This window comes from Triticum urartu, chromosome 6 (assembly GCF_003073215.2).
Source record: "Triticum urartu cultivar G1812 chromosome 6, Tu2.1, whole genome shotgun sequence".
Lineage (NCBI taxonomy): Eukaryota > Viridiplantae > Streptophyta > Magnoliopsida > Poales > Poaceae > Triticum > Triticum urartu.
The window spans coordinates 123,805,232-123,833,023 of NC_053027.1; positions in this window are offsets into that span (position 1 = coordinate 123,805,232).

A 27,792-nucleotide genomic window follows, 5' to 3' on the forward strand; every position below is an offset into this window, starting at 1 on the left:
CTCAAGTAGCCCTCTTCTAACATCATTTTGGGCATCAAGATGAACTCAAATGAAAATGATGCAAAGGTATGAAATGATGTACTCTCTGAGATGAACATTTTGATATGCTATATGCCCAAATCGGAGCTACGGATGCAAAGTTACGCGGCCGCGAACATGAGCATATGAACTAAAAATATCCGGGACTTAGTGAAAAAAAACAACCGCAGATCTGGATCTAGGGTTTACTGTTCACGGCACGGAAACCGAGGCACGCCGGAGACTTCGCCGGAACAGAGGAGCACGGTGGCCGGAGCGAAGGCTGGCGACGAGGGGAGGGCAGTGGAGTGCGGCGGCCGGGGCGAAGGCGCGGGGCGGCACGGGCGAGGGCGGTGGCCGGCGCCGGTGGACGGGGCGACGGACGCCGGTGGCAGCCGCGACGGTGGCCGGTGCCGGCATCGGTGGCGGGCGGCGCCGGCGCGGTGGCAGAGCAGGGCGGCGGGCGTCGGTGCCACTGGAGGACGAAGGCGGTGCCTCCCGGGCGGCGGCGCGAGGAGATGGGCCCGCGCGGGCCGGCCTCGGGCCCCGCGGGCCGCGGCGGAGAGAGAGAGCCGGCCGGGTGAGCTGGCGGCACCCGATTGGCCTGGAGCGACGACGGGGATGACATGGCGAGCTCCTATAGGCCGGAGTGAGGTGGCGGCGGGCGGTGGACACGTCCGGCGCGGCGTGGACACGTCCGGCGCGCGGAGCTGCAGTTTTTTTTAGGGTTTCGGGGAGGAAGAAGATCCGAAAACGGAGGGGTGGCTATTTATAGGCATAGAGGGGGCTAGGAGAGTCCAAATGAGGTGCGGTTTTCGGCCACGCGATCGTGATCGAACGCTCTAGGACATGGAGCAGAGTTTGGTGGGTTTTGGGCCAAATTGGAGGGGTGTTGGGCTGCAACACACACGAGGCCTTTTCGGTCCCTCGGTTAACCGTTGGAGTACCAAACGAAGTCCAAATGGTACGAAACTTGACAGGCGGTCTACCGGTAGTAAACCAAGGCCGCTTGGCAAGTCTCGGTCCAATCCGGAAATGTTTAATCCCCACACACGAAAGAAATCTAGAAATGACCACCGGAGGAGAACGAAGCGCCGGAATGCATAACGGACAACGGGGAAAAATGCTCGAATGTATGAGACGAACACGTATGCAAATGCAATGCGCATGATGACATGATATGAGATGCATGACAACGACAACAACACACGGAGACAAAAACCCGAACCCAAGGAAATAAAATAACTTAACGCCGGAAACGGCAAGAGTTGGAGTACAAATAGGGAAAGTTACATCCGGGGTGTTACAATGTTATTTTGAGAAGACATGATTGCTCTGTTAGTATGCTTGAAGTATTATTATTTTTATGTCAATATTAAACTTTTATCTTGAGTCTTTCGGATCTGAATATTCATACCACAATTAAGAAGAATTAAATTAAAATTATGCCAAGTAGCACTTCACATTAAAAAATTATCCTTTTTACCATTTACCTACTCGAGGAGGAGCAGGAATTAAGCTTGGGGATGCTTGATACGTCTCCAACGTATCTATAATTTTTGATTGCTCCATGCTATATTATCTACTGTTTTGGACATTATTGGGCCTTATTATCCACTTTTATATTATTTTTGGGACTAACCTATTAACCGGAGGCCCAGTCCAGAATTGCTGTTTTTTTTGCCTATTTTAGGGTTTCGAAGAAAAGGAATATCAAACGAAGTCCAAACGCAATGAAACCTTCGGGAACGTGATTTTCTCACCGAACATGATCCAGGAGACTTGGACCCTACGTCAAGAAATAAAGGAGGAGGCCATGAGGTAGGGGGCGCGCCTACCCCCCTAGGCGCACCCTCCACCCTCGTGGGCCCCCTGTTGCTCCACCGACGTACTCCTTCCTCCTATATATACCTACGTACCCCTAAACGATCGGATACGTAGCCAAAACACTAATTCATCCGCCATAACTTTCTGTATCCACGAGATCCCATCTTGGGGCCTGTTCCGGAGCTCCGCCGAAGGGGGCATCGATCACGGAGGGCTTCTACATCAACACCATAGCCTCTCCGATGAAGTGTGAGTAGTTTACCTCAGACCTTCGGGTCCATAGTTATTAGCTAGATGGCTTCTTCTCTCTTTTTGGATCTCAATACAATGTTCTCCCCCTCTCTTGTGGAGATCCATTCGATGTAATCTTCTTTTTGCGGTGTGTTTGTTGAGACCGATGAATTGTGCATTTATGATCAAGATTATCTATGGACAATATTTGAATCTTCTCTGAATTCTTTTATGTATGATTGGTTATCTTTGCAAGTCTCTTCGAATTATCAGTTTGGTTTGGCCTACTAGATTGATCTTTCTTGCAATGGGAGAAGTGCTTAGCTTTGGGTTCAATCTTGCGGTGTCCTTTCCCAGTGACAGTAGGGGCAGCAAGGCACGTATTGTATTGTTGCCATCGAGGATAACAAGATGGTGTTTTTATCATATTGCATGAATTTATCCCTCTACATCATGTCATCTTGCTTAAGGCGTTACTCTGTTTTCATGAACTTAATACTCTAGATGCATGCTAGATAGCGGTCGATGAGTGGAGTAATAGTAGTAGATGCAGGCAGGAGTCGGTCTACTTGTCTCGGACATGATGCCTATATACATGATCATACCTAGATATTCTCATAACTATGCTCAATTCTGTCAATTGCTCAACAGTAATTCGTTCACCCACTGTAAAATACTTATGCTCTTGAGAGAAGCCACTAGTGAAACCTATAGCCCCCGGGTCTATCTTCATCATATTAATCTTCCAATATTTAGTTATTTCCTTTGCTTTTTACTTTGCTTTTATTTTACTTTGCATCATTATCACAAAAATACCAAAAATATTATATTATCATATCTATTAGATCTCACTCTCGTAAGTGACCGTGAAGGGGTTGACAACCCCTTATTGCATTGGTTGCGAGGAGTTATTTGCTTTGTGCAGGTACGAGGGACTTGCGTGTAGCCTCCTACTGGATTGATACCTTGGTTCTCAAAAACTGAGGGAAATACTTATGTTACTTTGCTGCATCATCCTTTCCTCTTCAAGGAAATCCAACGCAGTGCTCAAGAGGTAGCAGCGGTCGATGTGTGGAGTAATAGTAGTAGATGCAGACTCATTTCGGTCTACTTGTCACGGACATGATGCCTATATACATGATCATGCCTAGACATTCTCATAATTATTTGCTTTTCTATCAATTGCTCGAGAGTAATTCGTTCATCCACCGTAGATTATCCCTATCTTGAGAGAAGCCACTGGTGAAACCTATGGCCCCCGGGTGTATCTTCCATCGTATTATTTTCCTATCTATTTGCTATTTCCATAGTTTTTTACTTCCCAATCTATAAAATAAAAATACCAAAAATATTTATCTTATTATCTCTATCAGATCTCACTTTCGTAAGTGTTCGTGAATGGATTGACAACCCCTTTATCACGTTGGTTGCGAGGTTCTTGTTTGTTTGTGCAGGTACTAGAGACTTGCGTGTTACCTCCTACTGGATTGATACCTTGGTTCTCAAAACTAAGGGAAATACTTACACTACTTTGCTGCATCACCCTTTGGTCTTCAAGGGAAAAACCAACGCAAGCTCAAGAGGTAGCAAGGGCTTACAAGAGTTGATCTACCTCGAGATCGTAATGGCTAAACCCTAGTTGTCTAGCATATGTGATTTTTCTTGGCCTCTACGGACTAAACCCTCCACTTTATATAGACACCGGAGGGGCCTTGGGTTGTACAGAGTCGGTTTACAAAGAAAGGAAACTACATATCTGAACGTCAAGCTTGCTATCCACGCAAAGGAGAGTCCCACCCAGACACGGGGGAAGGCCTTCTATCTTGTATGTTCATGGCCCATCAGTTCGGCCCATGCTACACAGCCTGGACATCTGAGGACCCCATAATCCATGATGCCCTCAGCGAAGCCGGTTGTAGATCCCGCACCTGGCAGCGCGGGGAGAAGCGGTGAGCCCCTAGTCTCCAGTGGACCACATCAGCGAGCTCCCAGACGTCATCCTTGAGGAAATCATCTCGCTTCTCCCCACCAAGGATTGCTACCGCACACAAGTCCTCTCAACTCGGTGGCACCCTCTATGGCGCACATCGCTCCTCAATCTCGACTGTCGTCAGATATCTGTCCTTCCTGAATTTGATCTCCTTAGAGCCATCGTCTCCTCTCACCAACAGGGCCTCGTTCAACGCCTCTACATCCCGACACGCTACCTGCTATCCATACCCGGCGCGCTGGACACTTGGTTGACATCCCCTGAATTCGGAAAACTCCAGCAGCTTGAGTTTTACCATTACCACAAAAGTTCCATACCATGAACACACCAAGAATTCGTGCCCACACCACCATTGTCCATCTCGCAATTTTCCTCCTCTCTCCACACCGCCACCTTCGCCCGGTGCCATCTACTAGACGATCTGGAGAATTTATATATAAAGGTGGTGATTTCATGCACATTGAAAGACCGTATATATTGTACTAGAATTAATCGTTCAACTGTTGCTCTTTCGACATACTCGTTTTTCAGACCTTAACTGTTTTCAAATCTTCATGTCTACTTAGGTACTGCAACCACATGGAGAAAAACGTATAACCAATTGGTGGCGTAATAAGCACCAAGATTTTCTCAATTCTCATGACATTCATTTGAGGACAATAACGATGGAAGGATATGCATCCAACCAGGCAAATAGAAGCTCTGTCACATTATTCCTGTTGAATGTGAGGTTACTATTGTCCATGAGGCTTAAGTTTTACCGCAGGAGATTTCTCACGGACGGACACTGTAACACCCACGTTGCGGCTATATCTCCCACGTGTCGGGGCATGACTTAGAGGCATAGCCGCATGGTAGGCATGTCGCAAGAGGAGTAATCTTTACACATCCCATGTACTGAATAAGAAAGGGATAAAGAGTCGGCTAACAATTGCCACTTCACACAATACAATAATATATCATACATCATCTGGAATACAATCAAGGTCCGACTACGGAACCAAAATAAAGAAAGACAACCCCAATTGCTAGATCCCCGATCGCCCCAACTGTGCTCCTCTACTGATCATCCGGAAACGAAACATAGTAACGGCCCGAATCCTCATCGAACTCCCACTTGAGTTCGGTAGCGTCCCCTGCACTAGCATCATCGGCACCTGCATCTGTTTGGAAGTATCTGTAAGTCGCGGGGACTCATCAATCTCACAACCGCGAGATCAAGAGTATTTAAGCTTAAGGGGGGGAAAGGGTAGTGAGGTGGAGCTGCAGCAAGCACTAGCATATATGGTGGCTAACTTATGCAAAAGAGAGCGAGAAGAGAAGTAAAGCACGGTCGAGAAGATAAAAGTGATCAAGAAGTGATCCTGAAGCTACTTACGTTCAAGCATAACAGGAGACCGTGTTCTCTTCCCGGTCTCCGCCGAAAAGAGACCATCATGGCTACACACGCGGTTGATTCATTTTAATTAAGTTAAGTTTCAAGTTCTCTACAACCGGACATTAACAAATTCCCATCTGCCCATAGCCGCGGGCATGGCTTTCGAAAGTTCAAAACCCTCCAGGGGTGTCCCAACTTAGCCCATCACAAGCTCTCACGGTCAACGAAGGATATTCCTTCTCCCAGGACGATCCGATCAGACTCGGAATCCCGGTTGCAAGACATTTCGACAATGGTAAAACAAGCCCAGCAAGACCACCCGACTATGTCGACAAATCCCGATAGGAGCTGCACATATGTCGTTCTCAGGGCACATCGGATAAGCTAAGCGTACAGGTACCAACATAACCCAAGTTGCCAAGGGACGGTCCCACACGGTGCTCTAGTTTGGACCAACACTCAGAGGAGCACTGGCCCGGGGGTTTAAAATAAAGATGACTGTAGGTGTCAAAACCGGTGGATCTCGGGTAGGGGGTCCCGAACTGTGCGTCTAAGGCGGATGGTAACAGGAGGCAGGGGACACGATGTTTTACCCAGGCTCGGGCCCTCTTGATAGAGGTAAAACCCTACATCCTGCTTGATTGTTCTTGATGATATGAGTACTACAAGAGTAGATCTACCATGAGATCAGAGAGGCTAAACCCTAGAAGTTAGCCTATGATATGATTGTCTGTTGTCCTACGGACTAAAACCCTTTGGTTTATATAGACACTGGAGGGGGCTAGGGTTACACAAGGTCGGTTACAAAGGACGAGATATACTTATCCGTATTGCCTAGCTTGCCTTCCACGCCAAGTAAAGTCCCATCCGGACACGAGATGAGGTCTTCAATCTTGTATCTTCATGGTCCAACAGTCCGGCCAAAGGATATACTCCGGCTGTCCGGAGACCCCCTAATCCAGGACTCCCTCAGTAGCCCCTGAACCAGGCTTCAATGACGACGAGTCCGGCACGCAGTGTTGTCTTCGGCATTGCAAGGCGGTTTCCTCCTCCGAATATACCACGGAAGAGTTTGAATACAAGGATAGTGTCCGACCCTGCAAAATAAGTTCCAGACACCACCGTAGAGAGAATAATATTTCCACAAATCTAATCTGCTGACACGTTTTGACAGCATGACATCACGCCACGGCCCGGTCATTATTTGAACCGTTTTTCTTTAACCAGCCCCGCACATAACGCGAGGCGGTTTCTTGACACGTCTTATCAAAGCAGAGATTGTGTTCCCCTTATCACGGGATTCTCATCAATACAAATGTGGGTAACCCAACCGTGCCTGTTGGTATGACTCCTAGATCTTAGGTAAGTCTCGAACGGCCACTTGGGGGACGCCTGATATTCACCCTCTTTATAACGGAACATGGCTTTTTCTTCTCCCCTCCCGCGCTCAATCGAATCTTTCCCCCGCCTCGAGTTCTAACACCCAAAGCTCAGGTCAGGCGCTTCAGACCTTCAATCATGTCCGGATCCAGCCTTCAAGGCTGGTGGATGCCTTCCTCCGTCACAGAGGAGGACCTCAAGAAGTTGAGGGAGGCCAGATATCTGACCGCCGAAATTTCGCATAGGCTGCCTGCCCGAGGGCAGGTTGTCCCTACTCCCGAACCCAACGAGAGCGTCGTGTTCGTCTCGCACTTCCTCCGAGGACTAGGCCTCGCTCTGGATCCCTTTGTTAGGGGTCCTATGTTCTATTACGGGCTAGATTTTCATGATCTGGCCCCAGATTCCCTTCTTCACATCTCGTCATTTATCGTTGTATGTGAGGCCTTCCTCCGCATTACCCCTCACTTCGTCCTGTGGCTCAAGACCTTCGATGTAAAGCCGAAGATGGTCGAGGGGCAGTATGCAGCGTGTGGAGGTGCTTTAATAAGCAAAATTGCTGACGCTCCATGGCCAAAGGGTTCCTTTCCAGAGGTGTCCGGATTGTGGCAGCGGGAGTGGTTCTACATCACAGCTCCCAGAAGTGCCAAATGGGTAGCTGCCCCCGCCTTTTGCTCGGGCCCCCCACCACAACTGATGTCATGGATCAGCAGGGGGCTGAGCTGGGGTCCAGCCAAGGACGTGCCAATACTGCAGAGCCGTATCCGAGATCTCTTCGAGGGAGATTTCAGTCTGTTTATGGTAATGCAAGTTATGCTGGTTCGTCGAGTCCACCCTTGCAAACGCCGACCCCTCCGTATGTGGGAATTCAACCCCGAAGGACCACGCGCTATTCAGCATTTCCTCGACATGACGCATGAGGAGATGTACAAATCGTTCTTCGGACCCCAAATACATTTTCCGGACACCAGGAGGACGTGGGCCTAAGCTACAACTGCCCCACTGCCCAAGTAAGTAATCCCATGGCCAAACACACTGTCCTTTTATTTATCATGACATCATTCTGAAGAATTGCTCTTTGACCAGGACTGGGTAACCAAGGCGAAGCTGATCCGGTGTTCGGCTCTCCTTCCTGAGGGATTGGACAATCCGGTGCTGGAAAAGATGCTCGAGCCGGCACCTTGTCTAGTGCCCTCAAAGGAAGATGAAGGGGGGGGAATAAGGAGGGCGAAAGTGGGCCTCCATCACTATATATTCCAATCGAGGGAATGAGCGCCTCCGCGAGGGAGGATAACCAAGGGGAAGAATCTAACATTCTCTCTCCCCGGGGAAGGAAGAGGAATACCTCTGAAGATCCGGAAGCTAAGGTTTCCAAACGGGAGAAGAAGTCTCCGCCAGAGGGTCCTGCCTCAGAGGGTATTCTGGCCGCACAATGTCCGCATGGGGATCAGCCCTCTACCGAGCTGTAAGTAATAAAAAAGTACTTAATACTTAAGATATCCTATCTTACTTCCAAAGACAATAATCGATGCTTATAAATTGTAGTCCAGATCGCAGCCCTTCTCGACAGAGTTCATCTTCGGGGGATCTTCTTCCCGAGATCATGGAGAGCGAAACGCCTCCCCCGGACTCCCCAACTCAAGAAGCGGGCGACCTTGAAGTGTCGTCGCGAAGGGTATCTCTAGATCCACTAGGGCCAGAGAATAACCCTTTGGCTGCTCGGCATCCCCAGTATCCGGCTCCCGAGGGGAGCGACAACAAGGGTCCGTAAAGTGTGCGGTCGTACGCGCTGAAGGATCTTTTGGGGCAAGTTGTCGTCTCGGAAGCGCATTGTACGCTAATGGGTACGGTGATTGAAAGGATTTCATCTGCTGAAAGCGGTTTGCACGAAGCTTTTATGAGTCTGCCGAAAGGCTTCGAGGTACGTGAAACAATGTATGCCTTTAACAGTACCGCATATGTTAGGTATGCCCATGCAGATAGTAGGCCCTGAGACTCTGGTTGTCATCGGGAACGGCGGCAAACAGAGGATCATAGTCCCAGGTAAGAACCAGATCGCCTTTATGTGCAGGTGGTTGAAGCTCCGGTGGTTAGCCGGACTGATGGTTTTGCCGAACTAAAGCGGCAACTGGATGTGGCAGATGCCAACCTCGTGCTTGTTAACAAGCGGCTTGACAAGGCACGGGGTGAGTGATTTTTTTGGTGATCGTCACGTAATAAGAGTAGCATTATCCCAGTATCGTTAATATGTTGTGACTACAGATGGAGCTGCCACCGTGGAGACCGAGGGAGTCCTGGATTAGGGGGTGTTCGGATAGCCGAACTATACCTTCAAGCCGGACTCTTGGACTATGAAGATACAAGATTGAAGACTCCGTCCCGTGTCCGGAAGGGACTTTCCTTGGCGTGGAAGGCAAGCTTGGCGATACGGATGTTCAGATCTCCTACCATTGTAACCGACTCTATGTAACCCTAACCCTATCTGGTGTCTATATAAACCGGAGGGTTTTAGTCCGTAGGACAACATACACATCAACAATCATACCATAGGCTAGCTTCTAGGGTTTAGCCTCTCTGATCTCGCGGTAGATCAACTCTTGTAATACACATACCATCAATATTAATCAAGCAGGACGTAGGGTTTTACCTCCATCGAGAGGGCCCGAACCTGGGTAAAACTTCGTGTCCCCTGCCTCCTGTTACCATCCGGCCTAGACGCACAGTTCGGGACCCCCTACCCGAGATCCGCCGGTTTTGACACCGACATTGGTGCTTTCATTGAGAGTTCCTCTGTGCCGTCGCCGTCAGGCCCGATGGCTCCTACGATCATCAATGGCGATGCAGTCCAGGGTGAGACCTTTCTCCCCGGACAGATCTTCGTCTTTGGCGGCTTCGCACTGCGGGCCGATTCACTTGGCCATCTAGAGTAGATCGAAAGCTACGCCCCTGGCCGTCAGGTCAGATTCGGAAGTTTAAACTACACGGCAGACATCCGCGGGGACTTGATCTTTGACGGATTCGAACCACTTCCGAGTGCGCCGCACTGTCACGACGAGCATGATCTAGCTCTGCCGCCGAGCAGTGCCCTGGAGGCTGCACCCGCGTCGGCTCCGACCCCTAGTTCGGAGCCGGCCGCGCCAATCGAGGACGGGTGGTTGGACGCTGCCTCAGGGTCTGAGATCCCAACGGCGGTTGAGCCGAACACCAGCCCCATACCCTGCAAGACTCATGACTCCATGGAGCCGGATTCTTCTCCGGACTCCGAACTCTCCACGCCCCTGTCGAGCGAATCCAATTGGACGCCGATCATGGAGTTCACGACCGCAGACGTCTTTCAGCACTCGCCTTTCGGCGATATCCTGAAGTCACTGAAGTCTCTCTCTTTATCAGGAGATCCCTGGCCGGATTACGGTCAGCAAGGTTGGGATTCGGACGATGAAGAAATTCAAAGCCCACCCACCACCCACTTTGTAGCCACTTTTGACAACTTAACCGACATGCTCGACTTTGACTCCGAAGACATCGACGGTATGGATGCCGATGAAGGGGATGATGAAGAACCAGCACCTACTAGGCCCTGGAAAGCCACCTCGTCATATGACATATACATGGTGGACACCCCAAAAGAGGGAGAGGGCGACGGAACAGCGGAGGATGACCCCTCCAAGAAACAGCAAAATCCCGCCAACACAAAAACGGCAATTCCAGCACGGGAGATAATAATACCCCGGAAAGCGCCGAAGAACATCCCCCCGAGCAAGATTTAGCACAGGAGGATGGAGAAACCAGCCCTCATGAAAGAGCGGCCGACAGAGAGGTCGAGGATGATAATTGTATGCCTCCCTCCGAAGACGAGGCAAGCCTCGACGACGACGAATTCGCCGTGCCAGAGGATCCCGTCGAACAAGAGCGTTTTCAACGCAGGCTTATGGCCACGGCAAGAAGCCTCAAGAAAAAACAGCAACAGCTTAAAGCTGATCAAGATCGGCTAGTCAATAGATGGACTGAAGTCCTTGCGGCCGAAGAGCATAAACCCGAACGCCCCTCCAAGTGCTACCCAAAGCGTAGGTTACTACCCCGATAGAGGAGGAAGCACTCGACACGGCCGACAGGCCACCTCGTGGCCGCGACAGAGAGGCCTCATGGCCCTCCACCCAAGCCGCACCCCATACCAAGGCACGGGAATACGCGCCGGACTTACGAGACATGTTGGAGGACAAGACAAGACAAACAAGATCGATCTACGGATCGTGTAGGCACCCCACGGCTCGAGACAACAACCGTCACGCCGGCTACAAATTCGGCAGGGCCGAACACAGTAGACAAAGCTCATTGGAGCTATGTCATGATATCGCCCAATACAGAGCCGCCGCACACCCATTGTGCTTCACAGACGAAATAATGGATCATCAAATCCTCGAGGGTTTCAAACCCGTAAACATCGAATCATATGATGGATGAACAGACCCCGCGGTATGGTCGAGGATTATCTCCTTCATATCCACATGGCCCGCAGCGATGATTTCCACGCCATCAAATACCTCCCACTCAAGCTTAAAGGACCAGCCCGACAGTGGCTTAACAGCCTGCCAACAGGGTCAATCAGGTGTTGGGAGGGCCTGGAAGCCGCATTCCTCGACAATTTCCAGGGCACTTATGTGCGACCCCCATACGCTGACGACCTAAGCCACGTAATTCGGCAGCCAGACGAATCGGCCAGGCAATTCTGGACATGGTTCCTAACAAAGAAAAATCAAATACTCGACTGTCCGGACGCAGAGGCCTTAGCAGCCTTCAAGCATAATATCCACGATGAGTGGCTTGCCCGGCACCTAGGATAGGAGAAGCCGAAATGTATGGCAGCACTCATGGCACTCATGACCCGCTTTTGCGCGGGAGAAGACAGCTGGCTTGCTCGTAGCCACAACATGACCAAGAACCCTAGTCGTTCGGACACCAGGGACATTAGTGGTAGGTCGCGTCGTAACCACCAGAAGCGCCGCATCAACGACGACAATGCTAAGGATATGATAGTTAATGCTGGATTCAGAGGCTCTAAATCCGGTTAATGGAAAAAGTCATTCAAAAGGAATCCTAGGGGCCCGTCCAGCTTGGACCGAATACTCGATCACTTGTGCCAAATACATGGCACCCCCGAAAAGCCAACCAATCACACCAACAGGGACTGTTGGGTGTTCAAGCAGGCAGGCAGATTAAGCGGCGACAATGAAGACAAGGGGTTGCATAGCAATGACGACCAGGAGCCCCGGCCGCCGAACAACAATAGATAGAAGGGTTTTCCCCCACAAGTGCGGACGGTGAACATGATATACGCCACCCACGTCACCAAGAGGGAGCGGAAGCGCGCGTTAAGGGACGTATACACGGTAGAGCCAGTCGCTCCAAAGTTCAACCCATGGTCCTCCTGCCCGATCACCTTTGATCGAAGAGACCATCCCACTAGCATCCGTCATGGCGGATTCGCTGCACTGGTTCTCAACCCAATTATTGACGGATTTCATCTCACTAGAGTCCTTATGGACGGCGGCAGTAGCCTGAACCTGCTTTACCAGGATACAGTGCGGAAAATGGGCATAGATCCCTCGAGGATTAAGCCCACCAAAACGACCTTTAAAGGCGTAATACCAGGTGTAGAGGCCAGCTGCACAGGCTCAGTCACACTTGAAGTGGTCTTCGGATCTCCGGATAATTTCCGAAGCGAGGAGTTAATCTTCGACATAGTCCCGTTCCACAGTGGTTATCATGCACTGCTCGGGCGAACCACATTTGCCAAGTTCAATGCGGTCCCGCACTACGCATACCTTAAGCTCAAGATGCCAGGCCCTAGAGGAGTAATTACGGTCAATGGAAACACCGAACGCTCCCTCCGTACGGAGGAGCACACGGCGGCCCTCGCAGCGGAAGTACAAAGCAGCCTTTCCAGGCAGTTCTCCAGTCCGGCCATTCAACGACCGGACACCGTCAAGCACGCCCGAAGTAACCTACAACAAGACCGCCTGGCACGTTCCGAGCAAGCGTAGCAATTCAGCCCCGACCCCAACCCTCGCAAAAAGGCGACGCCAGTACTTCGCGTCCATAACTACGCTCTGGAGATACCCTGGGCATAGGGGGAGGGGCACCATCACGGCACGCCCAAAACACGGCTTAAACCGCACCAGGGGCTGCCGATTTTTTACTTTTCTCTTACTTTCAGGACTCTACTCTCCGGATGGCCTGTTCGGCAGTTCAACTACCGCACAAACGATGCAAGAACGAGGAAGCAGACAAGCCATGCCGCATTACAGAAATCACAGGTGGTCTCTATCACGAGCAGTATACCTGTTTCGCATACTATTTCGCAGCTTGCCCCTGGAGCAGACATGTTAAATAGTCCAACTTTTCTTTTATCACATTACTTGTATCGTTCTGCTTTGATCGCAGCCATTTTAATGAACAATGCATAGCTTTTGTCTATTTTTTGCATTACCTTTTTTTCCTTAATGACATGTTGCACCCGTACACCTTGGTACGGCCAAAATACGCCAGGGGCTTCAATACCCCTCAACATGGTGTAAGAAGTCCGAACACTTTCACAAGTGCGGCACCCCGAACTTATAGCATTATATGCACCGGCTCCGAATCATGTCTTGGGTCAATAGTTGGGTTTGTCCGGCTCCTATGTTTTGGTGCCTTACGTTCCGCTATATCGGCTAAGGTAGCACTAGGAGAACCACTGCGATTGTGCCCTAGTTGAGCTGGGCCGAGCACCTCAGTGGAGAAAGCTAAAACTGACCGTCATGATGAGGCGAGAGCTGGTCGCTGTTCAAGAGGTCTTTTCGAGTCCTTAAAGACTTATGCCGCTTAGGGCAAGGAGTCTGCTCTGTCTGGCCAAGGCGTGGATAGCGCCCCGAACTCGGTCTTCCGAATACTAGGGGCTTCGCCGAAATTTAAAACTATAGAATTCTATGGCTAAGTGAGAGTGTTCACGCATTATAGTCTGATTGCCTCGTTCGTTGGGCTGAGCGTCTCCCTCGAAGGAGCCAAATATGGGAAAAAGAGCGCCCAGGTTTATCCCCGAACACCCCAGCACTAGCGGCAAGGGGGCAGAAGCCGACGACTCGCCATCTCTCAGTATTGAAAAAAAGCCGCACATAAGGTAATATTTTAAATTCAAGCAGCATTGCTTAGCGCATATGAATAAGTTTTCAGCGCACAGGATAACACGAGCGGGTTTTATTCAAAAAATACATCCTTGGTACATTCATCCGCAACAAGGCGGGCACCCTTCAGAACATCCTTATAATAATTCTCGGGCTTGCGATGCTCTTTCCCCGGCGGTGGCCCGTCCTTCACAAGCTTCTCCGCATCCAGCTTGCCCCAGTGCACCTTAGCACGGGCAAGGGCCCTACGGGCACCTTCGATGCAGACGGAGCGCTTGATGTCTTCAAGCCTCAGACAGGCCTCCACCAGCCGCCGCACCAGCCCAAAATAGCTCCCAGGCAGGGCCCCTCCAGGCCACAGCCGAACTAGGAGGCCCTTCGTGGCCTGTTCGGCCGCCTTGTGGAGCTCGACCAGTTGCTTCAGCTCGTCCCTCAGGGGCACGGGGTGTCCGGCCTCAACGTACTGCGACCAGAACACCTTCTCCGTCGAGCCGCCCTCCTCGGCTCGATAGAATGCGGTGGCATCAGAACACTCCGGGGAAGATCTGCGAATGCTCCTGGAGAGCTCCGGATTCGGGTAAGTAACAGGTAACTAACGTTTATGTGTTTTCTTTGCATAAAGAATGCCTTACCCGCCGCAATCTTCTTCACCTCATCCAACTCCTGGAGGGTCCTCTGGGACTCGGCCTTGGCAGACTTGGCATTCTCTATAGCTGCCGCGAGCTCGGACGCTCGCGTGTTCGAGTCAAGCTCCAAACTCTCATGTTTCTTCATGAGAACCTGGAGCTCTTGTCGCACCTTGCCAACCTCAGCCTCGTACCTCTCCCGCTCGGTGCGCTCCACAGCCGCACTCTTCTCGGCCTCAAGCAGCGCTTGCTTAAGGGTCGCCACCTCAGACGTGGCCCTATAATAGGCATGTCAATCCTATCATTTTTTGCAATTGCACCTTTTTTATATACATATTCAAACAGGGTATTTCTTACCTTCCTTCTCCTCGAGCTGCTTCTTGGCACGCCCGAGCTCTTGCTCGGACTTCTTGGGACTCTGCTTCAGCACGTCAACTTCTGCAGTCAGTGCGGCGGACGCTAGCAGAGAAGCCTGCATACGCATATTGACTCCTTTTGTTAGACTCCTATGAATTCTTTGATCCTCTATTCGGCTTTTCTTCCCGAACGCCCAACAGAGCATCAGGGGCTACTGTCTATGCGGTAACATTATTTGAACATTCTTTACTTACCTCAAAGCCTGTTAAAAGGCTTGTACAAGCTTCAGTCAGTCCGGTTTTGGCGGACTGAACCTTCTGGATCACCGCACTCATAATAGTGCGGTGCCCCTCGTCGATGGAGGCACCTTGGAGCGCCTCCAACATATTGTCCGGCGCCTCCGGTTGGACGGAGGTCACCGGCACGGCAGGCTTGCTCCTCTTGGAAGGAGGTCGCCCGCCGGACTCTGGAACCCTTGAAGATTCCGGAGCTGTGTCTGGCCTTAAGCCGGACTTGGAGCCCTGGGGGGTTTCATCCCCTTTACTCCTGGAGTCTGGGAGGTCGCATTGCGGCACCTCCAGGACCACCTCCTCCCGGCTTGGAACCTGTTGGGACAACACTTCGGTGTCGTCCACAGGGCGGGTGGATGAAGCCGTCAGAACCGAGTTTACCTCCGACGGATCCAGTGAGCCGCTCGACGATGTGTCAAGCCGGTCTTTAGGTGGGCTGCATAAACACATTCGACGTAAGGGAAAGCTGTGCAATAAACAAATACTATGAGTCGCTCCGGTATCCGGATACTTACGATTTCGCCAGGGGCTTGGCCCTGGGTTGCCACTCCTCTTCGTCGTTGTCGACGTCGGTGGAGCAGTCCGGAGGAAGGGTTTTCCCCTTCTTTGACCCTCCGGCCTCCTCAAAGAGGGCGGCCTTCCTTTTCTTCTCTCCTCCCGCTGGAGGGGGAGAGGTCTCTTCTTCTTCCTCCTCGTCTTCACGAGAGGAAGGCGCTTAGGGACTGTCGGGTGACGAGTCCGACACCTCCTGGTGTCGGGCACTCTTTCGAGTCCCCGTGGCCCTTTTCGTGGCCTTCTTCTCCGGCACCACATAGGGCGCCGGAACTAGCAACTTCGCCAAGCGAGCGTCCGCCGGGCCTTCGGGCGAAGGAGCTGGATAGTTGATCTATCCGGACGCACCTCCCAATCCTATCAAAGATAAGGGAGCTTAGACCCCGCATAGAGTCAAACTGTGAAAAACTAGTACCTTGTAAAAAGACAAAAACAGCTTACCGCCAGAGCGTGGTGCTGAGCACTGAATCCGCGATCCTCGGCAGCGGATGCAGGAGCCTCGGCGCCCTTGAAAAGCATCCTCTAGGCATCTTCGTACATCGTGTCGAAGAGCCTGTTAAGAGTTTGATGCTGCGCTGGGTCGAACTCCTAAAGGTTGAAGGCCCGTCGTTGACACGGGAGGATCAGGCGGATGAGCATAACCTGGACTACATTGACAAGCTTGAGCTTCTTGTCCACCAGGGTTTGGATGCATGTTTGGAGTCCGGTCAGCTCTCCTTTTTTACCCCACGATAGGCCGGTCTCCTTCCAGGAGGTGAGCCGCGTAGGGGGTCCGGACCGAAACTCGGGGGGTGCGACCCATTCGGGGTCGCACGGCTCGGTGATGTAGAACCACCCCGACTGCCACCCCTTCAAGGTCTCCACAAAGGAGCCCTCGAGCCACAGGACGTTGGCCATCTTGCCAACCATGGCGCCGCCGCACTCCGCCTGTCTGCCGCGCACCACCTTCGGCTTGACGTTGAAGGTCTTTAGCCATAAGCCGAAATGGGGGCGGATGCGGAGGAAAGCCTCGCACACGATGATAAATGCCGAGATGTTGAGGACGAAGTTCGGGGCCAGATCGTGGAAATCCAGGCCGTAGTAGAACATGAGCCCCTGGACAAATGGATGCAGAGGGAAGCCCAGTCCGCGGAGGAAATGGGGGAGAAATACCACCCTCTCATGGGGCCTAGGAGTGGGTATGAGCTGCCCCTTTTCGGGGAGTCGGTGCGCGATGTCGCTGGCCAGATATCCGGCCTTCCTCAGCTTTTTTATGTGTCCCTCCGTGACGGAGGAGACCATCCACTTGCCTCCCGCTCCGGACATGACTGGAGAAGGTCGAGGTGGTAGTGCGGACTTGGGCGCTGGAGCTCGAGTGCGCAAGAATGGATAGGCAGAGGAGGAAGAAGGCGTGGGTGAAAAGGTGGATCCTTATCCCCTTATATGGGCGTACGCGATTATGTGTCCCCACCAGCCTGATAAAACTTGCTTATCTCCAAGCGTCGTAATCAAAGGCGCGGTTGGGTTACCCACGCCCGCATTGATGAGAATCCCGAAATGAGGGGGCACGGTCTCTGCTTAAACAAGACGTGCCAAGGAAACCGCCTCGCACAACGCACTGAGGTGGGATAATTAAATGGATAAAGGCTTGGCTGTGGCGTGTCGCACCATGGAATACGTCAGTAGATTAGATTTGTGTCAATATTATTATCCTCTCTATGGCAATATGTGGAAACTTATTTTGCAGAGCCAGACACTATCTTTGTGTTCAAGATCTTCTATGAAGTATTTGGAGGAGGAACCCGCCTTGCAATGCCGAAGACAATTTGCGCGCCGGACTCGTCGTCATTGAAGCCTGGTTCAGGGGCTACTGAGGGAGTCCTGGATTAGGGGGTGTTCGGATAGCCGAACTATACCTTCAAGCCAGACTCCTGGACTATGAAGATACAAGATTGAAGACTCCGTCCCATGTCCGGAAGGGACTTTCCTTGGCGTGGAAGGCAAGCTTGGTGATACGGATGTTCAGATCTCCTACCATTGTAACCGACTCTATGTAACCCTAACCCTATCCGGTGTCTATATAAACCAGAGGGTTTTAGTCCATAGGACAACATACACATCAACAATCATACCATAGGCTAGCTTTTAGGGTTTAGCCTCTCTGATGTCGTGGTAGATCAACTCTTGTAATACCCATACCATCAATATTAATCAAGCAGGACGTAGGGTTTTACCTCCATCGAGAGGGCCCAAACCTAGGTAAAACTTCGTGTCCCCTGCCTCCTGTTACGATCCGGCCTAGACGCACAGTTCGGGACCCCCTACCCGAGATCCGCCGGTTTTGACACCGACAGAGACCCTTCGGGCGGAGCTTGCCCGAGCCAAGGAGCAAGTAAGGAGTAGCAATGCGGCCGCTTTAAAGGCGGCCGAAGAGTTAAGGGCCGAACAGGCCGTGCATTGCGAGAGCAAGGAAAAAAATAGCCAAGATGGATGTGTAGAGTTAAAAGATGCTGCTGACCGTTACCGGCTTCTAGAAGAAGAAGACCGGGCGAAGGCGACGGACCTGGAGAAGGCTATAACACCCTCGATGCGTCTATATCTCCCACGTGTCGAAGCACGACTTAGAGGCATAACCGCATTGAAAGCAATGTCGCAAGTGAGGTAATCTTCACACATCCCATGTAATACATAAGGGAAAGAGATACATAGTTGGCTTACAATCGCCACTTCACACAATTACATGAATAAAGCATTACATCATCCAAATACAATCAAGGCCCGACTACGGAGCCAAAATAAAAGAAGAACCCCAAATGCGACAAAGGTCCCCGATCGACCCCAACTGGGCTCCACTAGTGATCAACTAGAACGAAACAACACAAAGGACAAGATCTTCATCGAGCTCCTCCTGAGCTTGGTTGCGTCATCTGCACGGTCTCATCGACACCTGCAAGCTGGTTTTGGAAGTATCTGTGAGCCACAGGGACTCAGCAATCTCGCACCCTCGCGATCAAGACTATTTAAGTGTATGGGTAAGGTAAAGGTATGAGGTGGAGTTGCAGCAAGCGACTAGCATATATGGTGGCTAACATACGCAAATGAGAGCAAGAAGAGAAGGCAAAGCACGATCAAGAAAGTATGATCAAGAAGTGATCCTAAACAACCTACGTCAAGCATAACTCCAACACCGTGTTCACTTCCCGGACTCCGCCGGAAAGAGACCATCACGGTAACACATGCTGTTGATTCAATTTAATTAAGTTAAGGTTCAAGTTATCTACAACCGGATATTAACAAATTCCCATCTGCCCATAACCGCGGGCACGGCTTTCGAAAGTTCCAATCCCTGCAGGGGTGTCCCAACTTAGCCCATCACAAGCTCTCACGGTCAACGAAGGAATAGACCTCCACCCGAGACATTCCGATCAGACTCGGTATCCCGGTACAACAAGACATTTCGACAGGGTAAAACTAAACCAGCAACACCGCCCGAATGTGCCGACAAATCCCGATAGGAGCTGCACATATCTCTTTCTCAGGCACACTCAGATTGTCCTAGGTACGGGCAAGCCAGCCCAGAGTTGCCCCTGGTGGCCACCGACAGCTGACAGGTTGGACCAACACTCAGAGGAGCACTGGCCCGGGGGGGGGGGGTAAAATAATGATGACCCTTGGGCGCGCGACCCCCAAGGGAAAAGAAAAAGGCTAGGTGGCAAATGGTAAAACCAATGTTGGGCATTGCTGGAGAAGCTTTACTTAAGGCAAACTGTCAAGGGGTTCCCATTATAGCCCAACCGCGTAAGGGACGCAAAATCCGGGAACATAACACCGATATGACGGAAACTAGGGCGGAAAGAGTGGAACAAAACACCAGGCATAAGGCCGAGCCTTCCACCCTTTACCAAGTATATAGGTGCATTAATTAAATAAGATATATTGTGATATCCCAACAAGTAAATAAATGTCCCAACAAGGAACGCCTCCAATCTTCACCTGCAACTAGTAACACTATAAGAGGGGCTGAGCAAAGCGGTAACATAGCCAATCAACGGTTTGCTAGGACATGGGGGGTTAAGGGTTTGACATGGCAATTTGGGAGGCTGACAAGCAAATGGTAGGCATCGTAGCATTGGCATAGCAAAAGAGCGAGCAAACTAGCATAGCAAAGATAGTAGTGATTTCGAGGGTATGATCATCTTGCCTGAAATCCCGCAAGGAAGAAGAACGAGTCCATGAAGAAGATAAACGGACGTAGACGAACGGATCCTCACAAACTCGACGTTAACGGAACCAACCCGAAGAAGCAACACCGGAAAGAAGCAAACAACATAGTAAACAACCATGACATGAACATGGCAAGATGCACAATCAAGTATGATGCATGTCCGGTTTAAGTATGCATGGCATGGCAAAGTGCACAAACAATCCTACAAATTAAGTGGAGCTCAATATGCATCGGGATGCATATTGACAAAACACCACATCAATTATTTAGTTCTCTCTCGTTTATGTACCCCAACAATATTAAATGTTGATTAACATGGCAAGAGGGTGAAGCAAATGTAAACTACCTATCTAGTCAAGGTTAAATGAGGTCGGAAGCAACGAACAACAATTTCGGAAACTCCTCATATGCATATATTAGGTTTGGTACTGTTCTGCCCTAAACATTATTTTAGAGTTGTTAAACATGCAAGATGAGTGCACCATATTAAACTAGGCATTTTCTACCCCAATTACATATAAAGATTATTAAAATCGGAGTTACGGTTATTTAGTTATGAATTAAATCATTTTAACATGGCATAGGAGCAAATTAATGCAAACAACATTTTTTAACATTTCAAACATAGATGAAAGTTGGATATTATTAATCTACACAAAATTCTGAGCAAGTTTCATATGTAAAACATTTTAATCCGATGCACGGTTAGTGAGTTATTAAATGCATGAACTAGGGGGACTATTCTGCAAAACTGGCGATCTCTGGATAAATAGGAAAAACGTTCAGGCAGAAAAAAATATAGAGCTGGGCCGAAACTGGCCGGCCCAACGAGAGAGAGAAAAAAAAGGAGGGGCGGTGGCCTCACCCAAGTGGGCTCGGCCCAGGAAGGGAGGGAGAGGCAGGCCGAGGGAGGCCGGCTGGAGCTAGGCCGAAGGCGGGGCGCTGGCCCGCGCGGGGGTGAGGTCAACGGGCAAGGGGAGCGAGCGGCTCCTCTGCTCGCTCCCGAGCGGTCATGGCGGCGGCGCACGACAGGGCCGGCTAGGGTGGAGGTCAGGGACGACGGAACGGGCAGATCAGGCCGGGAACTGGTGGATCCGGCCCTCGGCGGCGGAGGACGGTGTACTAGGCGACCCGAGGCTACATGGCGGGGTTGCCCTGCGAAGAAGAGAGAGAAAGGACATGAGAGAGAGCACGGGGAGGACGGGAAGAAGGCCAGACGGCGAGGCTCTCGCCTGAGAGATCAGCGGCGGCGACACAGCGGGACCCGGCGACGAGCTGCATCATCGAGGGGATCCTCCCCTCGAGCGGAACCTGAAGCGAGCGCGGTGGCGGGGATCCGGGCCTGCGCGGGTCTCAGATGGGTTCGGCGGGCCACGGCGAAGTGGGGCGGCACGCAGGCTGAGGTGGCGGGCGCCGATTGGGTGAGGGCGGCGATGTGATGATGTGGCGGCCTGCTATTGGCCGGAGCGACGTGGCGGGAGGCGGCGGACGCGTCCGGCGGCGGAGTGGACATGTCCGGCGGCGCTGAGGGAGGAGTTTTAGGGTTTCAGGGAAAAGATCCGAAAACAAAAATGAAGGGGTCTATTTATAGAGGTAGAGGGAGCTAGGAAGCTCCAAATGAGGTGCGGTTTTAGGCCACGCGATCGTGATTGAACGACCGAGATGATGGAGCAGAGTTAGGTGGGTTTTGGGCCAAAATGGAAGGGTGTTGGGCTGCAACACACACGAGACCTTCTCGGTCCCTCGGTTAACCGTTGGAGTATCAAACGAAGTCCAAATGATACGGAACTTGACAGGCGGTCTACCGGTAGTAAACCAAGGCCACTTGACAAGTCTCGGTCCAATCCGGAAATGTTTAATCCCCACACAAGAAAGAAAGGTAGAAATGACCACCGGAGGAGAACGGAACGCCGGATTGCAAAATGGACAACGGGGAAAATGCTCGGGCCATGAGACGAACACGTATGCGAATGGAATGCACATGATGACATGATATGCAATGCATGACACACAAGCAACGACAAGGCAACACCAGCGAATAACTGAACGACACCTGGCACATCGGTCTCGGGGCGTTACAACACTCCACCACTACGAGAGGATCTCGTCCCGAGATCTAGAATGGCACCGGAGGGAAAAATGGAAGAGAAAGAGAAGAGGTAAAACAAATTGCTTCTTTGACAAACGAGTGAAACCAAAGAACCTTGAAAAAGGTTAAGCCATTTCGAGAAAAGAATACAACGAAGATGAACGAAGTTGAAAACACTCCGTTAGAAAAGAGGGACAAAGAACATTGCGAAAAAACCTTGGGGTTGAAGGGCAAGATATATATTGAAAACACTCCGGTTAAAGAAGGGGATCAAGGAAGTCCAAATTCGGGCAGCACTCCGGTTGAAATGAAAATAATTGAATAAGAACTTGATAAGGAGATAGAACTTGAAAAGAGGGCACGACACTCCGGTTAAATGGACAATCATGAAAAGAACATGATCATAGAGAAACGAGTTGATAGGTTGAAAAGAGCGACATCACAATGCCTCCGGAACGAAAGAATAGAATAAATATAATTGGAATAGGAGAAATGAGGAGAAAATTCCAACTACTGCCAAAAGAGGTTGAGAAGGCATCCTTAGGAGAAGGGTCGAACTGAGTTGTTGGAACACCAACAACGAAAAGATAGGCTTGAAGTGGGCTTATGGAAAACATCTCAAAACCAAGAGGTGAAAATCTGCCACTAACGGAAACGATATATTGGATTGATATCGACAAGGAGACGAGAAACTTATTTCACCAGGAGGGTAGATGAAAAACTTGGATCATATATGAGCACCATAAGTAGCAACAATCCTTAGGGAAGGCTTTAGGTGAAATATAACCCGAGATAATTCCAATGACGAGATTGATGGATTTAAAATATCTCATTCATGACAACATGTGAATCATGAAACATGAATTCAAATTATCAAGAATGACATAATACGACCTCGAATGGAACGGTTAAAGAATTGCACTCCAGATTGCACGATGAAGAATGCTTGAGCTTCTTAAAAGAATCTCGATGAAAACTTTGAGAAGGAATTAAATCCTTGATGAACCAACATGTAGAACCTTGATGAAGTACTCCGGTAAACAAAAGGATGCTCAAACGAAAGGCAAGAGAAGATGGCAACACAAGGTGAAGACTTGCAAAGATTTAGATGAATCTCCGTGGTGATATAATTGCGAGAGGTAGGAACTCCGGGAAAAAAAATAAGATAAACAATTGAGACCAAGAATTTTGATGAGCCTCCGGAATCATTAGGATGAAACAAGAATAAGAATTACATTATGCTTATCCATCACCAATTTAAATTGATGACAATCAACGGATTTGGCACACTACTCATTCTCGTAGAAAGGATTAAGAGAGATATCGCATAAACTCGAGAAAATCTTCAACGAACCATGAGTAGGATAGAAACAACGAATAAATTGATATGATAAGAAAGAAGAAGAAATCTTGAACGAACCCACCGTAAGAATTGAAAACGATCGAAGTAGGGGTGCATCACCGGTAAGAATTAGCAAATGAACGAAGGTGCTTGAGAGAATTTAGATATATGAGAATGTAGCGATCACGAGCTGATAAGAGAATACTTGAATGATGCGCCAGTAAGATTTGGAGAAAGATAAGTGAAAACTGGAATGGATAAATCTTATTTGATGAACTCCGGATAATCAAACTAAGAAGACACTTGAATTACTCCGGATGGGTGAGAAAGAATTCTGACAATCGAAAACAATTATGAGAGGATTGCAACAATCTCGAATGACGAAACTTGAAGAGAATGGAGCAAGGTTGAAAGAAGAATCTTCTTCGGTCTTCCAAACTGAGAATGACGACGAGAAATGCCATCATGACTTATTTAGGCACTCCGGAAGAATCAAAAGTGAAGAGATTGAGTCCATGATGAAAATAATTTGAACGATCTAGGAGATGGCATTTGACTGATGATAACTCATTCTTACGTCAAACTTCGAAAGGAAATTTCTGAGGATAGCTCCGGGAAAATAGAAGAGTGAGGTAAGATCCTGGGAAAAGACCTGTGGGTTAGGGCCCACTCAAAATAAGCACCGTTGAAAAGATTTAAAAGAGAGAAAGCACCGGTTGAATTAAATGACTTGAATGAGATAACAACCTCGAGATATCTTCAGCACTCCGAAACAAATGAATAGCAAGGAGTGGATGATTAAGAGGTGCACCGGTATGAGAAGGTATTTGAAACGAGGAAAAAGAATATGATCAACAAAACTTGACTTGAAACCACCGGAGATGAAAAGAATGAAGAATGACGAACTAGATGCTCCGTTAGAATCTTCATGAGAATCCCCGGATAAGAATATTGACGGAAAGAATGGAGAGACTTCACATGAATAGGATGGACACTTGATTACGAAATCTGAGTCCTTTTATAAAAAGGGTGGGAGGGTGGGAAAAACAAATGCAACTTGAAATGGATGAAATGAACACCGTTGAGAAGAACTGATACTTGAACTTGTGAATGTTGAAGTGAACGGATCCACTTGAGGAGAAGCACATCGGTGAAAAGGATTGACATGACAATCTCCATTATCATGACGGATTAGTATTCACATAGAAGTATGAGAACACCACTTGGAAAAGGTATGGAATCAACATTTGACTTCGAAGCAACTCGAATACCACAACTCAAAACAAAACAAAGGATTGGCTTGCAGAATCAGCCAGAACAAACATATGATAAAGATTTCGCCCGAAGTTTTCGTGGTGGGGCCTACACGGGCTCGATCGTACAGCACCATCATGTACAAGGCAGTGCACATGACATACGAAGCGTCCCCGAGTCGGCATAGCCAAGGACTCTTTAAGACACAACGAGACCACTGTAAAACCGACCGTGAATAGGCGGACCACTAGACGTCGAACCCCAATTTCATACCATACATCTGTCGGAAAGATATCCTAAGAGCTACTTGAATTCCCACCTATGAAACTCCCGAAATTTTCCGGTTATGCAATCAGGTGTTGGGGATACAGGGGAAGCATAATATCTCACCCAAACTAGCAAATCCTACATCCAGCTGTATCCATCCTTCAACACATAACCAAGAAACCTTTGGAAATCATCTACCTCAACCTTCGAAAAGCATCCGTTATACAAGTTATGGCGATACTCCCGAACTCCCGCCCCAGTACTGGGTGGCGTTGAGGTTATCTCACCAACGAACTGCATAAAAGAGATTTTCGATGTCGGCGTACTAAACTCAGGTATTCCAGAACTGCAACGATAAAATTATGACGACAACACCTCAGAGCTCAACTCCCCGGGACACTTCCACAAAACCCCTGACAGGAGGCACCAAGACAATGTTCTCATCATAAAACCATCGGAACGATTCCAAGATACCCGCGTGATCCTAAAAAAAATTAGTGAAATTTGAGAAGAGAAGAGTCAAAACTCTACGTCAGGATGCCTTACCGGAGCGATGAGGAGACTGGGAAGTAAAAAGAATTCCTAAACTCTCCTATATATAATTCCTAAATGACTCAAAACATTTTTCTACACACAACTCGGCCGCTAATAACGATCAAGCAATGGGGCTCTTAAGGTCGGGGAAGGCTCTGATACCAACTTATAACACCCTCGATGCGGCTATATCTCCCACGTGTCGAAGCACGACTTAGAGGCATAACCGCATTGAAAGCAATGTCGCAAGTGAGGTAATCTTCACACATCCCATGTAATACATAAGGGAAAGAGATACATAGTTGGCTTACAATCGCCACTTCACACAATTACATGAATAAAGCATTACATCATCCAAATACAATCAAGGCCCGACTACGGAGCCAAAATAAAAGAAGAATCCCAAATGCGACAAAGGTCCCCGATCGACCCCAACTGGGCTCCACTAGTGATCAACTAGAACGAAACAACACAAAGGACAAGATCTTCATCGAGCTCCTCCTGAGCTTGGTTGCGTCATCTGCACAGTCTCATCGACACCTGCAAGATGGTTTTGGAAGTATCTGTGAGCCACAGGGACTCAGCAATCTCGCACCCTCGCGATCAAGACTATTTAAGCGTATGGGTAAGGTAAAGGTATGAGGTGGAGTTGCAGCAAGCGACTAGCATATATGGTGGCTAACATACGCAAATGAGAGCGAGAAGAGAAGGCAAAGCACGATCGAGAAAGTATGATCAAGAAGTGATCCTAAACAACCTACGTCAAGCATAACTCCAACACCGTGTTCACTTCCCGGACTCCGCCGGAAAGAGACCATCACGGTAACACACGCTGTTGATTCAATTTAATTAAGTTAAGGTTCAAGTTATCTACAACCGGATATTAACAAATTCCCATCTGCCCATAACCGCGGGCACGGCTTTCGAAAGTTCCAATCCCTGCAGGGCTGTCCCAACTTATCCCATCACAAGCTCTCACGGTCAACGAAGGAATAGACCTCCACCCGAGACATTCCGATCAGACTCGGTATCCCGGTACAACATGACATTTCTACAGGGTAAAACTAAACCAGCAACACCGCCCGAATGTGCCGACAAATCCCAATAGGAGCTGCACATATCTCTTTCTCAGGGCACACTCAGATTGTCCTACGTACGGGCAAGCCAGCCCAGAGTTGCCCCTGGTGGCCACCGGCAGCTGACAGGTTGGAGCAACACTCAGAGGAGCACTGGCCCGGGGGGGGGGGGTAAAATAATGATGACCCTTGGGCGCGCGACCCCCAAGGGAAAAGAAAAATGCTAGGTGGCAAATGGTAAAACCAATGTTGGGCATTGCTGGAGAAGCTTTACTTAAGGCGAACTGTGAAGGGGTTCCCATTATAGCCCAACCGTGTAAGGGACGCAAAATCCGGGAACATAACACCGATATGACGGAAACTAGGACGGCAAGAGTGGAACAAAACACCAGGCATAAGGCCGAGCCTTCCACCCTTTACCAAGTATATAGATGCATTAATTAAATAAGATATATTGTGATATCCCAACAAGTAAATAAATTTCCCAACAAGGAACGCCTCCAATCTTCACCTGCAACTAGTAACGCTATAAGAGGGGCTGAGCAAAGCGGTAACATAGCCAATCAATGGTTTGCTAGGACATGGGGGGCTAAGGGTTTGACATGGAAATTTGGGAGGTTGACAAGCGAATGGTAGGCATCATAGCATTGGCATAGCAAAAGAGCGAGCAAACTAGCATAGCAAAGATAGTAGTGATTTCGAGGGTATGATCATCTTGCCTGAAATCCCGCAAGGAAGAAGAACGAGTCGATGAAGAAGATAAACGGACGTAGACGAACGGATCCTCACAAACTCGACGTTAAGGGAACCAACCCGAAGAAGCAACACCGGAAAGAAGTAAACAACATAGTAAACAACCACACATGAACATGGCAGGATGCACAATCAAGTATGATGCATGTCCGGTTTAAGTATGCATGGCATGGCAAAGTGCACAAGCAATCCTACAAATTAAGTGGAGCTCAATATGCATCGGGATGCATATTGACAAAACACCACATCAATTATTTAGTTCTCTCTCGTTTATGTACCCCAACAATATTAAATGTTGATTAACATGGCAAGAGGGTGAAGCAAATGTAAACTACCTATCTAGTCAAGGTTAAATGAGGCCGGAAGCAACGAACAACAATTCCGGAAACTCCTCATATGCATAATATTAGGTTTGGTACTGTTCTGCCCTAAACATTATTTTAGAGTTGTTAAACATGCAAGATGAG